The sequence below is a fragment of the Labrus mixtus genome, chromosome 4, assembly GCF_963584025.1.
Source record: "Labrus mixtus chromosome 4, fLabMix1.1, whole genome shotgun sequence".
Taxonomy (NCBI): Eukaryota; Metazoa; Chordata; class Actinopteri; order Labriformes; family Labridae; genus Labrus; species Labrus mixtus.
In genome coordinates, this window is record NC_083615.1 from 29,595,568 (window position 1) to 29,613,622 (window position 18,055).

An 18,055-nucleotide genomic window follows, 5' to 3' on the forward strand; every position below is an offset into this window, starting at 1 on the left:
GTTGTTTAAGCAATCACACCTTTAGCTAATTTTTTGTCTTGTTTCTGTAATCCTTAAAAAAAACTTTAGCAATAAATGTCTGGTTGCCAACAAACATCAAATGTAGAGATGTCAGCTGTTAGCAGGCTTTATTAGTGAATGTTTCACTACAGAACAAAAAACTCTACTGTTTCCTTTCCCCCCAAAGTTTGTTTTGTTTGCCACTTTTTCTCTTAAGTTCTTTATATTGATTGAGTTACTGCTAAATTTTGAAAATGCTACCAAGAGGGGAAAGAAAAATCAATAGTTTCATAAACTACATAATTTAACAGTTTGAAATGATTAAAACTGATAATTAACTGAAAGTAAAAATGTTTCATCTTCTATCAGGTGCAGAGTCATGAAAGGAGAGCTTGACTTAGTGCAGGTATTAATCTGTCATTTTGTTTTGCTAATAGAGAAAACAGTTGACCCTACATTTGAAGTGGATAGATGAAAGATCTGTGTATGTGTGTGTATGTGTGTGTTTGTGTGTGCGTACACCTAGCATGTGTGTGTGACACAAGCGCTCACTGGTACTTTGCTTAGTGATACTCAAAGTTGTTAAAAGAAAAAGGATCCAAACCCTCAGAACTGATCATGAGTAAAGTTTGGCCTCGTTCTCCCTCTAATCTCTAACGTAGTCATCCTCCCCTTTCCACTGAGAAGTGTTCTCTAAGTGATTTATTAAAAGCTGTGGAATGCACAGAGTGGACCCTCTGGCCTTGTAATGGTTTGACCCGGTAGTTCAAGATCAAAGGTAAACTGCACTACTTGGCCAGAGCGCAGGGTTGGACAGGGAGGTCACATACCTGTGTTCAGTTGGCCTGAAAAGTTTCAGTACGTCACATTATGAGATTAGCTCTTGTTGCATGAAAACATTAACTTTCACCTACTGCTCGAGCTTTTAATCTGTTACTGTTTTTTTTTATCTGGCCTCACAGAAAATCTATTTTGAGGTTGAATGTGAAACAAAAGAGTTCACATTTCAATCAAGAGTCTCAGTTTCTCCCAATGACACTAGAAGAACCGTTCTGATGGGGATTTTATTTGTTATAAAAATTCTATATTTTGTAGTTTAGTTTAGCCTCTTCATGTGGTTAAGTTTTTTGATCATGTTTGTTTTTGCTTTTTTTAAGGCTTTCTATGTGATTTTTCACACTTAAATGTAATATAAATCAAGTATATCCTCTGAAAATAACTCTGTGAGTCATGACTGTCTACAATGGGTGTAACACCCGAGTCCCACTGTCTGTGATGTTTTCAGAGTTTTCTGAGTCATATTTTCAGTTTGTTTACATCGCCCGGACGGCCGGCTGACTCCTCCCCTCGTGTATAAAAGTTGTTTAATTGAGGGACTAGAGAAAAGAAGAATAACATACTGTACTCACTGCTTAACTGTGTTTCTAGATCACGCTCATTTCAGGTAAATTTACATGCAGTGTGAAGATACGAGCATAATAAAGATCACTAGCATTAGCATGCTAACACAACAATGCAGCGTGAGTTGTTTTGGTTTCATGCTGGTGCTCAAGGGCGACATCTGCTGGATCAAGAAATAACATATAAAGCCTTTAAACACTCACAACACTGCTTAATACAATTCCAGAAAATGTTCAGGGTGAGCTGCATGTGTGAATGCACCGTGCCAAAATGCCCCCCCAAACTTTATCCAGACTTTTTCAAGTAGGCCCCCCTGTAAAAATTTCCGCAAGAACCCAGGGTGAGTCGATGTGTCATAGTGTGAATACATCCTTCATATAACATTGATTTAAAGGAATTAAACTGTCATCATGGCGTTGGAATATGTTGCTTTGTCAGCCATCTTTGATCTTTTGTAAACATCTCTGTGACTCACGTGGCGTCCTTTTTACGTCTTACATTGCCTCCAGAGACACGCCCCATGAAAAGGGAAAATCTCCTGCTGTTAATGGACGTGTGGAAGAGGAACTCAAAACACTATCGCAGAATGCCTGAAATTTCCTGGAAACTTTCAGGAGTGTGTGAAAGGGCTTTAGTTTGCTTGATGGCAGAAAGTAGTGAGCAGATTTGAGATTTAAAAATAAATTTGTGTCATGAACAAATGAAGTAAAGCTCCTATACTAGCTGGACAGCGCAAGGCATTCATTTCTAAAAGTCCATGCCCACACTGGCTGGAAAAAAATGCAATCAAGAGCCTATACCAAGAACATTATTACAACATATCAAAGAATTCTTTAAGAGACAAAAAGATAAATATGTAAACTTAATAAACTCAGCCTTTCCTGATACCCCTTCTCCTTTTCTCACTGCTCTTGAATAAATGATTCCACTGATTGGCTAAACATGCAAGTGAAATATTTCTTTTCAAACAGTAAGATGATAACCTGGTAAAGTTCAAATTTTAAATCATTGAAACTTAATGTTGCCTATTCAAAGAACACAGTCTGCACAACCAAGTGAAAGATGAAAACATGGAAAACATTTACTTCTTTATATTTGTTTCTCTGATTATTTAAATATTTGTAATAACATTTTAATTTATAATGTTAGCATACACATAGTTATATATAACGACACACTTTTTCTCATTTACAACACACTTAGTGTTTTCATTCCTGAATTCATTTGTGCAGCTAGTAACTTGAAAAATCTCCCTTTTGATTTGAAGAGTTTTGAAAAGTTAAAACCTTGTAAATACCTTCTGAGAATTAAAAAAACATTCAAGCTACATACATTCAGATATATGGATTTTAAAAAAAAGATAAACAATGTGAAAGCTAGTATTTTTTAAATGTGTGTGATTGAATACAGGTATTTATGTGCTTTGTTATTTACAGTTTAAGAAACAACTGTCAGTCTGTAAGTACAAACAAAAGATGAAAAGTTGCAGAATTAAAGAAAAAGAAAAAGACATGCAAAAGGGAAACAGTAAATGACTGATTCAGAATGAGAGAGAAGAAATGTGAGCAATAGAGAGAGAGTTTGAAATCCATCGCTGGATATGAAGGTTAATGATTGCCTCCTGTTTCCTCACATCCTCCCTGTTTAGCTAATCTGCACTCACATTCTTTCATTCTAAGGAGGAGTAAAGAAGAGTCCTTGTGTTCCTCATATCTGCTCCACAGTGGATAAGAACTAACCTGGGAGTGTCTCAGTTTCAATCCTGGCAGGGACTGCAGCACATACCGAATGTTAACGGCATAAATAATCACTCCAAATGAAACGAGTATACATAATTAATTCAAGTGCTGACTTGACAACACAAAGAAAGAAGGTTACACGAGTACATGACAGAGGTTACAGAAGTGTGAAAAGTGACACTGTTGTTAAGAAAGCACTGATTCTGTCATGGAAATGTCATATCTCAGTTCTTCAAGTCCCTTTGTTGTGAGTTGATACTGAACATGAAGGCGCTGAGTCCTGATTTACAGATTTATCAAAGAAGCCATTTTATGCTCAAAAAGATAATGTTATGCTTCTGGTTCGTAGTCTATTACTTTAAATAGGTGACTTAAATGTGACCAGAATCCTTTTTTTCAGGGTCTTTAATCTTCAATACTTGTTAAGTCTCTAATGCAACAAAAAAAAAATCTGCCAGACGGGGCAACTGGAATTCAGTTTTTTATTCTGTGATGTGTAATCTGTTTGAGCCAGTGATTAGTAAATCTGTACTTAGTAAAAATAAAACGTTATAATTAGCTAATGTTTGAACCTTATGTTACAGCAGTGATTCTCAAAGTGGGGTCCCAGGACACCCAGGGGTCAGCGAACCATAGCTTGGGGGTCCAAGGAATAATCTACAAACAATTGTAAGTGTGCTATATCATTTAAAAACTATATCTACAAACAAAAAACACCTCTGAGCCAACATTTTCTCAAAGTTTATAAAATTAATTACTTGGAAAGTATAAATGTAGTCTATTAATTAATCTATCGTTTCAAAGTACATAGTACATTATTATAGTATTAATATATGCTTATCAACGTTGTGATAATGGGGGGGGGGGGGGGGGGGGTCCTTGAAAAAATGTCTCACCTGAAAGGGGTCCATGGTCTAAAAAAGTTTGAGAACCCCTGTGTTATAGCACAAGAACAACAAGGCCAAATTAAATTCAAAGTATTTTTTTTACAAACCCCCCTTGTCCTCCAAATGACAGATGCTGAAATAATATCAGTAAATAATCATGGATTTGTTTGTGTCTTACTAAATAAACATATCAGCCAAATGCAATGCTGGACCACACCAGCAGTATCTCATTCATAACATTACTGTTGTAGTTAGTATAATATAATGAATCAGAAGTGTGTTGCAGCGGCCATGGGATCCAATCCTACCTCCACCCTTTGCTGCATTTCATCTCCCGCTCTCTCCTTCATACTTTCCTCTCTCTCTTCAGCTGTCATATCTAATAAAGGCAATAAGACCCAAAACATATATTTTAAAAAAAGAACACAGTTGCATTATCAGATTTAACAACAATAGACTGTATGAAATATGGACTAGTTTACTTGAAAGAACCAACATTATAATTTGTTGTAAACAGCCTTTAGGAATAACAACCAAAAGATGTATTCAGATTTGATACTAAAGACATTTTTTCTGAAATGTCTCTGTCCAAATGTGACAAAGCCTGCGTAAAGACAGGCCGGTTCATCTCAACAGGCAATCAGTGCACACTTCAGATGCTGAATCTAAGCATACTTCAACTGCTTCACAAACAGCAGTTAGGTAAGGTTTGGGTAGGAACTGATTAAAGCTAGCCTCAAGTGCACACAAAGACCTGATGTCTTTTGGCAGTAGCTGAGGGATCATGTTAGTTATGTAGCTATAAGTTTAAGATGCAGTTCTTCCCTGTGACTTTAAGAGCAGCTGATGTAATCTACTCCTGATCTATTTATGTTTCATATAAATGATCTGCTGGAAGATTTTGAAAAAAGGAGGAGTAGAGGAGGAGGAGGTCTGAGATTTAGACTTAAGCTTAAAGTGGGAAAAAAAACGTTCTAACCTTCTCTCTCGCTCTCTCAACCCCTCACACACTCATCGCAACACCAGTCCATCCAAGCCAAAGAAAGCAGAAAAGGAAAGTTCAATGCATAACACACACACACACACTTCTTAAACTAATTTCTGTAGAAGTCATAGGAAGTCGCCAACAGGAAAGCGAAAGGCTGCATCTGTTTCCCTCCATTCATCTGCTGGTGACTAAAATCAGGCTGGATTGGATTAAACATCCTGTCGCCTGGTCTCTCTCCCTCTCTGTCTTTCTCTCATACTTCAGACATGAAGCTGAAGCTGTTGCTCCATTTAGCATCATCCATATAACACTTATGTTGCTGTGTGTCGTTACTCGAGCTGAAATCAATAAGTGTTCTTTTAGATTCATGGAAACAAACGTGTCTAAAAAACAGATTTGAATCAGTTGGTTTTTAAGGACAGTTTCTCTGCCAAAACAAGTTTGAGGAGCAATTCAAAGATCAGTAAAATGCATGTTTTGGTTGTTGCTGAGAGTAAGATGTATTAATACCTCATGTCTGTTATTTAAACATAAAGCTTCAGTTAGCACTAGATAGCCTCGCTCGCTATAAACACAGGCCGCAGTTCACCTGAGAGTCGATAAAATCTTCTAACCACACATTTCTTTATTTATTCTGTCTTCTAACACACATAACATTGTTAACTCTATGAGGACACTGATACTTTTAAGATATTATTTGGGCCATTTTTGCCTTTAATCTATAGCAGCCTTTCCCAAACTTCAGACTGCCGTGGCCCACGTTGAAATACAAAATGACTCCGGGGCCCGTTATAAAATGAAAGTTATGACTACAGCTCTCACTTTCAGTAAGGGTAAAATATTGGACATGACAACATGATCTTATGTCAAGATAGTTAGAAAGTTTACAAATAGTAAAATATCATATGATATTATGTCCATGAATAGTCATGACAAGCCTTACTAATCACTTAAAGAGTTAACTCATGGTAAATCATCATAATGATTTACCATGAGTTAACTCTTTAACTCACCAGTGTCCCACACTTTGGGAAGCATTGATCAATAGGATAGGGGTGAGGTCAGATTTGGATTCAAACACACCGCAGCCTCCGTACAGGGTGCGTGCAACATAACCATTAGGCTATCCGGCGCCCCAAAATCTTAAACGTTTTAATGCTAAATAAGGCTAATGTCTGGATAAGCAACTTGACTACAGTTTGATATGTACTTCCTTTTCTGTTAGCAGAGAATGTCACATTTAGGTTATAATAATTGTTAGATGGAATCCACTTCTATTGGGCCCTTCTGGTCTTTTCACACTCAAGGCACTTCACATTGAATCACATTCACCCTTTCACATACACTTATACTTCTGTATTTATTGAAGTGCCATGCAAGGCCATTAACCAGCTACACCTGGGAGACACTTTTTTCAAATAAAGGTATCACTTCTGCAGTATATCATCATCGGAGGCAGCGATAGTTTATCTTTTACACTTTAAATTCAATAAATCATTCAGTCAATTTGAATGAATTCAATCTTTTTAAACTCCAAGTTCTTTCTTAGCTTATCAACGTCATCATTGGGCTCACATTGCACTGCAGGATAACACAAAACTATACTTCAAGAGGGGAAAGTGAATTCCTACTGAAATATGATTGATAAGTTGTGTGCAGGTAGCTCTGATACCACCCACCTGTGGGAACTGGTTATTGAGTTAAAACATGCACGCACACAGCGCTGCACATTGTCAGCTCTTTTCTTTCATATGTGATGACACTCACAGACCTGGTAAATGTCACTTCCTTCTCTGTTTAAAAAAAGCCTGACACAGGCAGGTCTGTTTGCTTTAGAGGTCAAGGCAGCTTCAGGCTCTATGTGTTGACTCCTGGTTGATGTTTGATTTCAAGTTTACATTACTGTACTGGGGGGAGATTGTCCCACCTGCCATCACAACTCTGTCCAATGTAAGAACAACCTCACCCAACTTATAAACACAACGCCATAGATTCAAACAAGCAACAGATACCAGTACGTTTTAAAGAATTATGTAAAGGACTGATTGTTTAGTTTGATTAAATTATCAATACCTAACAAATGTTACATGATACAGATAATTATTCTTGATAACTCACTGACCTTTCTCGAAGCAGAAATAGAACAAATTGTATTCAGAGTATCCAAACTTCCCAATACAAAACCAATATTTACTGACAGGCTTCATTCCTAGTGGGGATAAATGTTTTTATGTAATAAGATAAGATAAGATAAGATAACACTTTATTGTCCGTTTGAATAGAAATGTGTCTTGCATTACAAGCTCAGAGATCCTCTCATCACAATCAAATCACACTCAAAAGACAAACATAAAAACAGCATAAGCTGCATTCAAAATCACATTTCAGGAGTGACATAAATACATAAATGATGTTAAACAATGTGAGGAGATTGTCCATTAAAAAATGTGAGTGTGCTCACAGTGCATGTGCAGCTCAGGTCAGGTACATTAGTGATTGGGAATGTGTGGGTTGCAGTCAACCAGTTTGGTTGTAATAATGATGAACTGACCCATTAAAAGATACAACAGTAACTTCTCCATGCATGATATTCATTTTATTAATTCTACAGGCCATAGTATCTGCATCACAGATTTGTTCCTTTCTATTAGTGTAATGGTACTCCAATCTTTTTGACCCGGGAACGCCCATCTGGAAAACTGATGACTAAAAATAGACAGGTGAACTTCCTGTGTGATGGTGGTGATTCCACATATGTTTGGTGCCAGTTTTCCACTAGGTTTCTGTGTCTTTCATCTCTAAATGTTCCAACAGATGATGCGCCGGGACTTCATCCACATGCGTCCCATTTCCTCTGACCGTCCCTCCTCAACACACATGTTGGACTGTGACTAAATCAGTGAGTGCTCAGTTATTACGTCATGTCATACAAACTACACATCCAATTCAGACTGTGAGCAGTAACTTTTTACTCCACATATCTCAATAAAAGTCAAAAAGTAAATCATTTATTTTCTGTGTAGAAAAGTCTTATTGTATTTATTACAATTATGATATACAATACATACATACAATACAATATTTAATGTATTAATGCCAGAGATACTAGTCATAACTCAACCACTATCCCAGGAGACAGAAAATAAAAGACAGTTTGTCCATTTACACAGAAGTCAAGACAAGTCAGTCAGAAAAAAAAATATATATATTTAATTAACATACTCAAAGGGAGTTATAACTTCCTGAAATACAGTCAGCTGTCAAGTCATGACGTTTAATACCTAACCTGGTAACTCTCCAACAAGCAGCAGCTAATCTTAGTATAAGAAAATGTTTTTAATTAGAGATCCTCAAACCCTACTGTCTTCATCCACACAGATTTATTAAACTCACATGTCCAACATGTCCTGTGTGTAGCTCTGTGTGTTATTCCTGTCTGTGACATCACCACCGCCACTCTGTCTGTCTGGCTGAGCTGCTTTCATTAAATATTGATCACTCTCTCCGCCCTCCCTGCTGGCATTTTGCCTTAATTGAGTGGCAGACGAGTGCAGGAACAGATCGGGGAGGATGATTGAAGTGACAGAGTAAAAACAGAGAGGAAGAGAAGAACAAAACCAGCTCATCAAGTTCATAAACGTCAAGGCCTCACTCCCTCCCCCTTCCTCTATAAATCACAGTGTCTTATTCTCCTTTCTCATACATATTTCTCCTCCTCCTTTTTAACTCTTCAGCTCTCTGTTGCTTTATTCATTTAACCGATCTCCTGTTTATCTCTTCTTTTTATCTTCATTCTGTGTTTACAGCCTGTGATGTCGTCCCACTCTCCCTCTATTTTCATTTTGTTCTCTCCTGATTGATTTTAAACTAATTTTCCTTCATTGTGTTGAACTGCGTCTCCATACCTGCCTGTTGAATCTGTCTTATTCCTGTTATTTGCATTTTTATAATTTTGCCCTCTCTGTTGATCTCTGTTCTGTTGTTGTGTTGCTGTATTTGCTTTGTAACTTTTGTAAATATTTGTTTTTAAAGGTGCTATATAAATAAAGCTATTATTATTATTATTTTTTTTATTTTTATTATTCCTCTTATTTATCATAAGAGCTCTCAGTTTCAGGTTGTCTCTCTTATTCTGATCTCATCTTCACAAGGTGGGAAAAAGAGGTTCGAGATCATTTTCAGAAAACATTCCTATGAAAAGACAGCGTTGTGTTGACATATATGATGTTGATGGATCTTATTTAAAGCTGCTTTAGGTTGATTTAAAATATAAAGTTTTCACCTGCCTGAATGAATAGTTACTTAGTTTCCTCCCTTCCATGTTTTTTTATCTTCACACTACAGACAAAGAATGTTTAGAGCAGTAGAGACACTAAGCCTGGCTTTATATAAATATATATATATATAAAAATCAGGAATACCGTCATCTAACACAAACACTTAGAGTAGGTGTTGTGTGTGAGGGGAGTACCAAATGAAGAGCAGGAAATAGTTAATACTAAGTTGATGAAGTGAATGATATAGCATGTAAGCAGGTGTAAAGGTCAGATGGTCTAAGAGGGTCATGTCAAGCTTTGTGCCCACGTCCATCAGACTCATGAATGGCAGATTTTTTTAACACAACTCTTTTTAACTTTTCACAACATTAATCAAGACCTGTTTAAAATGCTTTTGATATATTTCACAAGTTGAGTTACTTGGTAAGACATTTTTAAACCATATTATCATTTTTAGCAGCATTTATTGCTAATCTGTCATGCATGATTTGTTATGGTTTACAAGCTTTACTCACTCATGATACTTGATGTGTGTGTGTGTGTGTTTGTGTGTGTGTGTGTGTGTGTGTGTGTGTGTGTGTGTGTGTGTGCGTGTGTGCGCGTGCGCGTGTGCTGTCAATCATATAAACTGTATGTGCGTTGATTCTTTTACACAACTCAAGTTCCTGATGGATTAATACAGTTGTATAAAGTAAAGGTCACAATTTTATTTTTCCCTCTGTAAAGGTAGAATTAAATAATCGTGCCCCAAATTATTTTTGTTTACCACTAAAAAAAATAGAGACAAAGCTTATCCATGATAATGCATTGCTCCAGATTAATTTAATCCTCAAAGGGACATTATCTCACATTGAAGCATGTTTAGATTACTGACAGTATGAAACATAGTCTCAATAACATCACCTCTTGGTTTCTGAATCAGGCTTTCGAAGTGCAGCTTTGGTAAATGGTGAATGGACTTCAGCTTGTATAGCATCTTTCTATAATCTTCTGACACACACTGATGGTAGAGGCTGTTGAGTAAAGAGTCCATCAGTATTAACTCATCCATTCATACACATTCACATCCTGCTGACACAGCATTTTGGGGTTCAGTGTCTTGCCCAATGACACTTGGACATGTTATTGTAGGAGCTGGGGATCGAACCCTCGACTTTCCAGTTGATAGATGATGGTAGTCGCCATTTTGTAAATGCTCTCTCAAACTAACTTTGGTCCAACCTAACAAAAGGCAAAGACCTGAGGCGGAGGCGGGCCTTATGCCTTCCAGGCAAACAGCTACAACACACCCATGTGTCAGTCAGATCAGCCATGCCCCTAATTATGATTAAACTTTAGCCTTAATGTAATCAAAATGAATGAGTTAAAAAAAAAAAAAGATTTGTTTGATATGTTGTTAATGTTGAAAACCTTGCTTTTGCAGCCAGCCTCCGCTGGACACTCAATGAACTGCAGTTTATTTATTTTGCCCTTCTGCATTGGCTTCATTTTCCAACACAGGATGTTATCGCTTGGTTTAGAAAATGACATTGTTCTATGTCAGCTCCTTTATTGGCCCATTATGAGTCAGACAAATAATTACATAATCAAATTCTAAAGTTGTGTGGGTGTGATATAGACTGAGTTTAGATCCTCCACCTATTTTAGTTTTTGACTCTGAACATATATTAAGATTTCTCAGCTGTAGTGATGTACTCTCATTTCTTCCCACAAAGGGCAGGTCTTTTTTAATGACTAGAAAATCTTCCTGTTCCTGTTTTCTTGCTCTCGTCACCTTCAAGAATCAAATACCGGTGTTACCAATTTTCATTTTTTTTTTCTTTTTAATGTATTAAAGTTGCCCATAGCATTCAATTGCTCATGGCGTTGTAAACTTAAAGTTGTTATTAACAGAGTCGACAAACTCAGCCACACCTGATGATGTATATCTCTAAGCCTTATTATCTGATCAGGATAAAATGATTGAGGTATACAGAAAAATTACCCCTGTGCAGTTTTTACCAGAATACAAATGAGCTGTGGAAACCAAAACAGGTTGTAAAGAAGTTTGTTTCTGCTGTAAAAACTGACATCAATATTACCTTTAGTGGGGATTCCTTGGATTTTGGAGCCAGCTGCAAGTTTTTGCTTTTTGGATTGGATTCATTTATTCAACACCAGAGATTGCATCTTTATTCATACACTCTCCTGCAGTCCTCTGTACAAAACCAAAGAGTAGCTTATAACATTGTTTATGTTATTAAGCTACACTCAACCCTAAGATCCATTTTAGTGAAATATCTCCTCTTTTGGTCCAGGCTACATTTTTTCTCAAAGAACTTTGCCCAGACGCCAAGCTTTTCTTCATAGCATATTTTACTTTCTACTAACTTAACAGAAGCAACAACGATTAATAAGCACTAACTCTGAGCAGCAAACCATTCAATGTCTTACTCAGACACTTCTGACACTACTCAGAATCTCACTTTTAACTTGCTTTCAAATTCGTGTTGGAGTTTGTACAAACCACTGTTCAAATTACAAGCGACATTTCCACTTTCTCTACCTTCCTTTTGCTTTTTGTCCTGAATGATGGTGCAACTTCACTTGCTCCTAACTGTCAAAACATTGTAAGTCTATTTCTTTTAAATGTACGATTGTATTCCATTCTTGCTATCCTCATCATTTCCTGTCTTAATGCACTCTGACAAGGCAGAACAACAGCTCTGGCCCTGCAAGCTGTTTCTACTTCATTATTTATGATCTGAGTCTTTACTCAGTTGTCACTGTTGGTGGGGTTTATACAGGCTGTAGATTTAGACACTGCCTTGGGGTATGAACCCATCTGAATAAATAATATCACTGACAAGCTCTATAAATCATGAGCTGTATAAGGCTTGTTACTCAGGGGTTACATGTAAGCTGATAAAAGGTGAATGATGGAGGGGTCTTATATGCTATATCATGCACAATGCTGCTGAAGCACATGATGTGATGGTCCTATATGTAAACCTTTTTCCAGGGGCGTTGCCTTCTTTATGCCCATTCAAGCTTACTGTGAGTGCACATTGAAAGGGACAGACTCGCCTAGAGTTGCAGGCCTCTTGAGGGCTTTCATTTAGGTTTTTTTAGGCACTGGTAGGGATCCATGCCTTGAGCAGCAAATGGAATAGTTGCAGTACACTATGAATTGGGACACACTGTCAGCTGCACTGCATGGTGGTCAGCACCTTTATGGTCGTGTTAGTCGGTTTGTCAGGGCATTGCTTTAAAAAGGGAAATATCCCTATTAATATCCCTAATATTTCCTTTGAATTTCATATAAACAATTTTACAGTATAGTGCCAAATCATTAGAGAAAAAAGTGAAGAACTAACTAAGCACCTGAAAATAACCAAATTTGGGCTTTTACATTTTTGAAAGATTTTAAACGTATCCTGATTTCTCCTTCTTCCTCATAGACAGGCATGTTAATATCTTGAACTAAGAGATTTATCTGCACTTATCAGTCATGAATTTGAATATGTCAAATTACAAAGGGAAACCATAACAACAACAACAACAACAACAACAACAACAACAACAACAACAACAACAACAACAACAACAACAACAACAACAATATTCAGCATTTTATTTTCCTGTTTGTTTAATTTACAGTCAGTTGAAACCTGCTCAAATGCAGGATACACAGTTTCAATATCAGCTCTTCCTCTGGTATCACAAGATAAATCCTACCAAAGACCTTCATTTTTTGTGTTAGACGACCTGTGGGGGAACTTCTGATGAGGTGTTTAAAATATCCAACAACAAAAGATTAAGCCGCATCTGTTCCCAGCTGTTTGACCGATGGATGCCCCTGAGTGTTGGCAACACACACTACACACACATTCACAACTTTAAATCATTGCTGTAACTGTCCCTTCACTTAGAGCTTTAAATGTAATAGTGATAAAGCGCCTGAGGAGTTCCCAACTTCAGACTTCAAAATACGTCTTCTGTCAAATAAGTTGAAACATGAACAGTTGGTAACATGAGTAAAGACAGGCTGCTAAAAGGCTGAGCGACTGGAATGTCCTGTGTCTATTTTGAGCTTTTAATACATCCTGATGATGAAATGCTTGTTTTGTTTTAGAAAGATGCCAATGATGCCAGATGTGTGTCTGTGATCTGGAGGACACACACACACACACACACACACACACACACACACACACACACACACACACACACACACACACAATCCTATCTGTCTGCAAGCTCCTGCAGGGATTAACTCAGTGCACATCTGCATGTGAACACACACATTCACACACTATCCTCTTTTATCCACCCTGGACAGCTGTTTGTGTGTTCATCTCTGCAGCCTGAAGCACTCAGTGAAGCTCATTTATTTAGTTGGCTGTGTAAGTCTTTGTGTTGTTCTTTTGTTATTGTCATAGTGAGGTTTTCAGTTCAATGTGAAGCTTCCTCTCTTTTGTGATTACTAATTTACATGAATAAGACAAAATGATAACTATTCACTTCTTAATCATTTCACCTTTATTTGAAATATGGGGAATACTTGAGGGCCTGCCCTTTACTCTTCAATGATTTGAGATTTCATTTAAACAGAATGAATACATACAAACATCGTGTCATGATGGGTTACAAGACAATAAATAATAACAAAAAAGCAGATTAACACATATACATTCAAGGATGGAGTAATTAATTATCAGTGTTTCACTCAACCTATTGAGGCCATTGTTTTGAGTTTCATTGTGCGTTGTAATATGTTTCAACAGAACAAAATCTGAAGAGGTTTCAGCAATTTAGTGTTTCCACACAGGACCAACTGAGCAGAAGAAAATAAACTCTGTTTCTGCGTGTGAATTTATGAATTTAAACTAAAATTTCAATCCAGCCAGATCCCAAGATATTCATAAGCAGAGACCCTCTTATTTCTCTGACGGTCAAGAGAAGAATATGTCAAATATTGTCTGCAATGTCTTCCTCTATAATGAATAGCATTTAGTAAATGTTTGGATTTTTTTTATTAGAAAGCACAATTGTTGAAGGATTGCAGAGGCTAACTCAGTATCAGTAGATAATACATCTGCAAAAAAAACAAAAAACAGGCAGTGTCATTTGTTAATAAGGATCTAATATTAAGAATGACAATACAAAATGATTGAACTCAATCTATATGTGACCATATAATCCATCATGGACTCAGATCTAACTAAAGTTTAAGAGAGAATAAAACTCACTCATGCTGAATGTCTTATTTGTGGCAAAGACACAATATTTGAATAATAGCATATTGCAATGACTTCTTGAGGTCTTCTTGAGATCAACCAAATTATCCCCCAGATTTTGTTTCATGTGGAGGCCTGTTTGTGTGGTTCAAGTTTTTATGCTAAGCTAAGCTAGTCGCCAGCTGAAGCGTTACATTCAGTGTACAGACATGAGAGTGATATTAATACATTTAACTCTTCCTGTAGATGATCCAGTTGTTTTAGATTTATATCTTCCATTTAAGTAGTATGAAGACTTTTGTACTTTTAGGGAATTAATTACCTCTGCATATACTCTGAATTCTTCTAATTCATAATGACAGACTTTTGAGTGTACTAATGGTTGCAATAAGGACACCTTTTGTTACAGTTCAGTGGATGCTGAATGTATGGGGGAGTACATTAACACCATGTCTTTAGTTAACACTGGCCATGAGAACTCCTTTGTTTAATATATATATATATTTTCAGTTAGCATATGTAGTTTTTATTACCATATAGCTAACATTTTTTAGGGTAACAATAGAATGATATGAGTTAGCTTATTAGCATTTAAAGCATCATGAGGGCAGAAAGTGATTTACCTTTAACCATCATGCATTTCCATGGCTTTAAACCAGACTGTATAAAACATGGACGTAGACTCAGTGAAGTCGTCCACAGGTTTCTGAACTGCAGTTTTGAAACCCTTCAGCAGTGGTCAATGTTTGAAAAAGCTATCTCCACCTAACATGATGAAGTAACAGGCAAAAAGGTGGAGGACTGAAGCGTCCAACAGGCAGCTACTTATCTGTCAGTCAACATAGCCGCCCTCATTTAGCATTCATTAAATATAAAAATAATAAGTTAATAAACAAATTCACACAGCTATTTAGAACAAAGACACTTTTTGTACCATGTTGTAAATGTGTTTAATACAGAAGCTGATGGAGATCTTAATAAACAAACAAACAAACAAAATGGACATTTTATCATGGGTCTTAATGGGACTTCTCTGGCTTTTGGAGTCAGCGTCTAGTGGACAGAATGGCATTTTTTTCACTTCTACATCGTCTTCATATTTTAACACCAGAGGTTGCCACTTGACTTCCAACAGTTCAGTAACTGCTTTTGTAAATTGGACTTCTCTTGGACTAGTCTTCTGGATAAATCAAATATGTTCAATGCTGAAAGCCCCACCCCTCAAGTTCACGTACCAAGGTATAACTCTGGGAGAAGAGGAACAAAAAAAAAATGGCCCCGGCTCTTCATTTAGTTCCTGCTTTCTGTGGTGGAAATATTTCTTTAAAGGCTAAAGGACAAGAGACCTTTGAAGGTGGAAACAGCTTTAGTCCTATAAGCACTCAACCACTGTTCAAATACACACATGTACATCATGTTTCCCTCAGAGCATGTTTTTGACTTATATAAACTGAGGTGATTTTGGGGACGAGGAATAGACCACCACACTACCTAGTTCTTTTACCATCTCACACTTCTTCAGACAAACACAAAACACCAACGCACAAAAATATGAAAAATTACTCTGAAAAGGTTGCATAACCAATTTATGTTCTCCTCCTGTCTCTGTTTCTATCCCACATACCCCCCCCCCCCCCCCCCCCCCCCCCCCTCTCTCTCTCTTTAACACACACACACACCACACACACACACACACACACACACACACACACACACACACACACACACACACACACACACACACACACACACACACACACACACACACTTTAAGTAGGCTATTCCCTCTGGCCTAACTGGAAAGCTTCATACATTTTCAGTGTTTTGAATAAAAAGAAAATCTTAGTTTTACACTATTCCACATATTTGTTAAGTAGGTTATTGGTGATGAAAGCTCTATGGATGATGGATTGTTTGTATTGGTTACAACAATAATACTATATTGTATACACATATGTTCATAATTGGTCCTAAACAACTCACACAGAAGTCATGTAGTGAACAGTGCAGAGGTATAAAACACATTTAGTTCATAATCAGAACAATCCATCAGTTTGGTAAACTAACTTCATGGTTCAGTAGTTTATCTCATTTTTGTGACTTTGTAGGATGTTTGAGGACATTTTGGTCTTGTTCCATTGACTTTTTTGAATTGGGGAAATCTTTATAAATATATATATAGATGTGGACACATGTAGGAAAAGTTATTAGACCTCATATTTTATACCACTTATTGCTCGCAGGTGTATTCTGTTACATTGGAAATCTCCAAATCAATCAGTCTTTATTTTTTATAGCGCCAATTCATAACAAACGTTATCTCAAGATACTTAACAAAAAGCAGGTAAAGACCTTACTCATTTACAGAGACGCACACAGCAGCACAACACTAAGCCACATTTATCAAAGTTACAGGGGTCGGACAACACTTCCTGTTAACAGGACAGCACTTCCTGTTAGGCAGAAATCTTGGGCAAAATCCTCCACCAACCACATCGCGGCAGGATGACCTAATCTTTTTTATGTCATTGAAAAGGATTAAATACTCATCTGCCTAATCTACTAAAGATTTAGCCTATTATTAAGAATATTAAGAAGTAAATAGTCTTACTTCTCAATCAACACCAACTCCAGAACTGATATCCAATACACCAACTCTGCAAGCTCCTTTGGGTAAATGTATTTGTGTCTGTGTATGTATACTATACGTATCTATGTTTGTTTTTGTTTCTCATTGTACTTCCCTCCTGGTCCTATTTCTTAATTTGCATATTTATCTATTCATTATTATTCATATATATTTTTTTTTTTTTCTTAAAGTTGTGTGTGAAGTCAACCTTGGATGGAGAATTACTTTTTACAAGAACAATTCAATGCCTTTGAAACCTCAGTGTCAAACCGTTTGATCAAACCATTTTAACTTTTACCTGTTAACCATCATCATGATGTCCTGCAGTATGCCAAGAAGATGATAAATGATTTCTTTATAGAATCTATTGGCTTACGGGATAATTATGCCCCTGTTACGCCACGTCAGCAAACTCACAGAGGTGATATGGTGGGGCAGACTTGTTCCACCCCTAATCCTCCATCCTGATGCTATCCGTATTTGAAGACCGATGACATCACAGTGGCACGTCGAAGGCCGTCCCATGGCTGAGGCTCCTTCAAATGTGGCTGACAAATGCATCCTCCAGGGCCAACAAATCCATCCTATCCAATAATGTTTTAAAACAAAAAGGGACTTCTAATTACCATCAAAATAGTAGATTAAGTTTGAAGACATTAGTTATGTTAGCTAGCTCCGGTGCAGCTGTTGCTAGGCGACAAGTGTGTTACTTAGAATGGAGGGTGAGGGCGGGACTTGGTTACAGCGCTGTTGTGTAATCGTTATGTTTATGAACGGCTTATGTTGACAGATATTTAACAAAATATTTGATAATTAACAGCACAATGTATAGATCATTAACACGGAGTACAATATATCCAATATGAATATCAGGGATAAAAACCATCATCCACATATTTACTCGTAATTGTTATT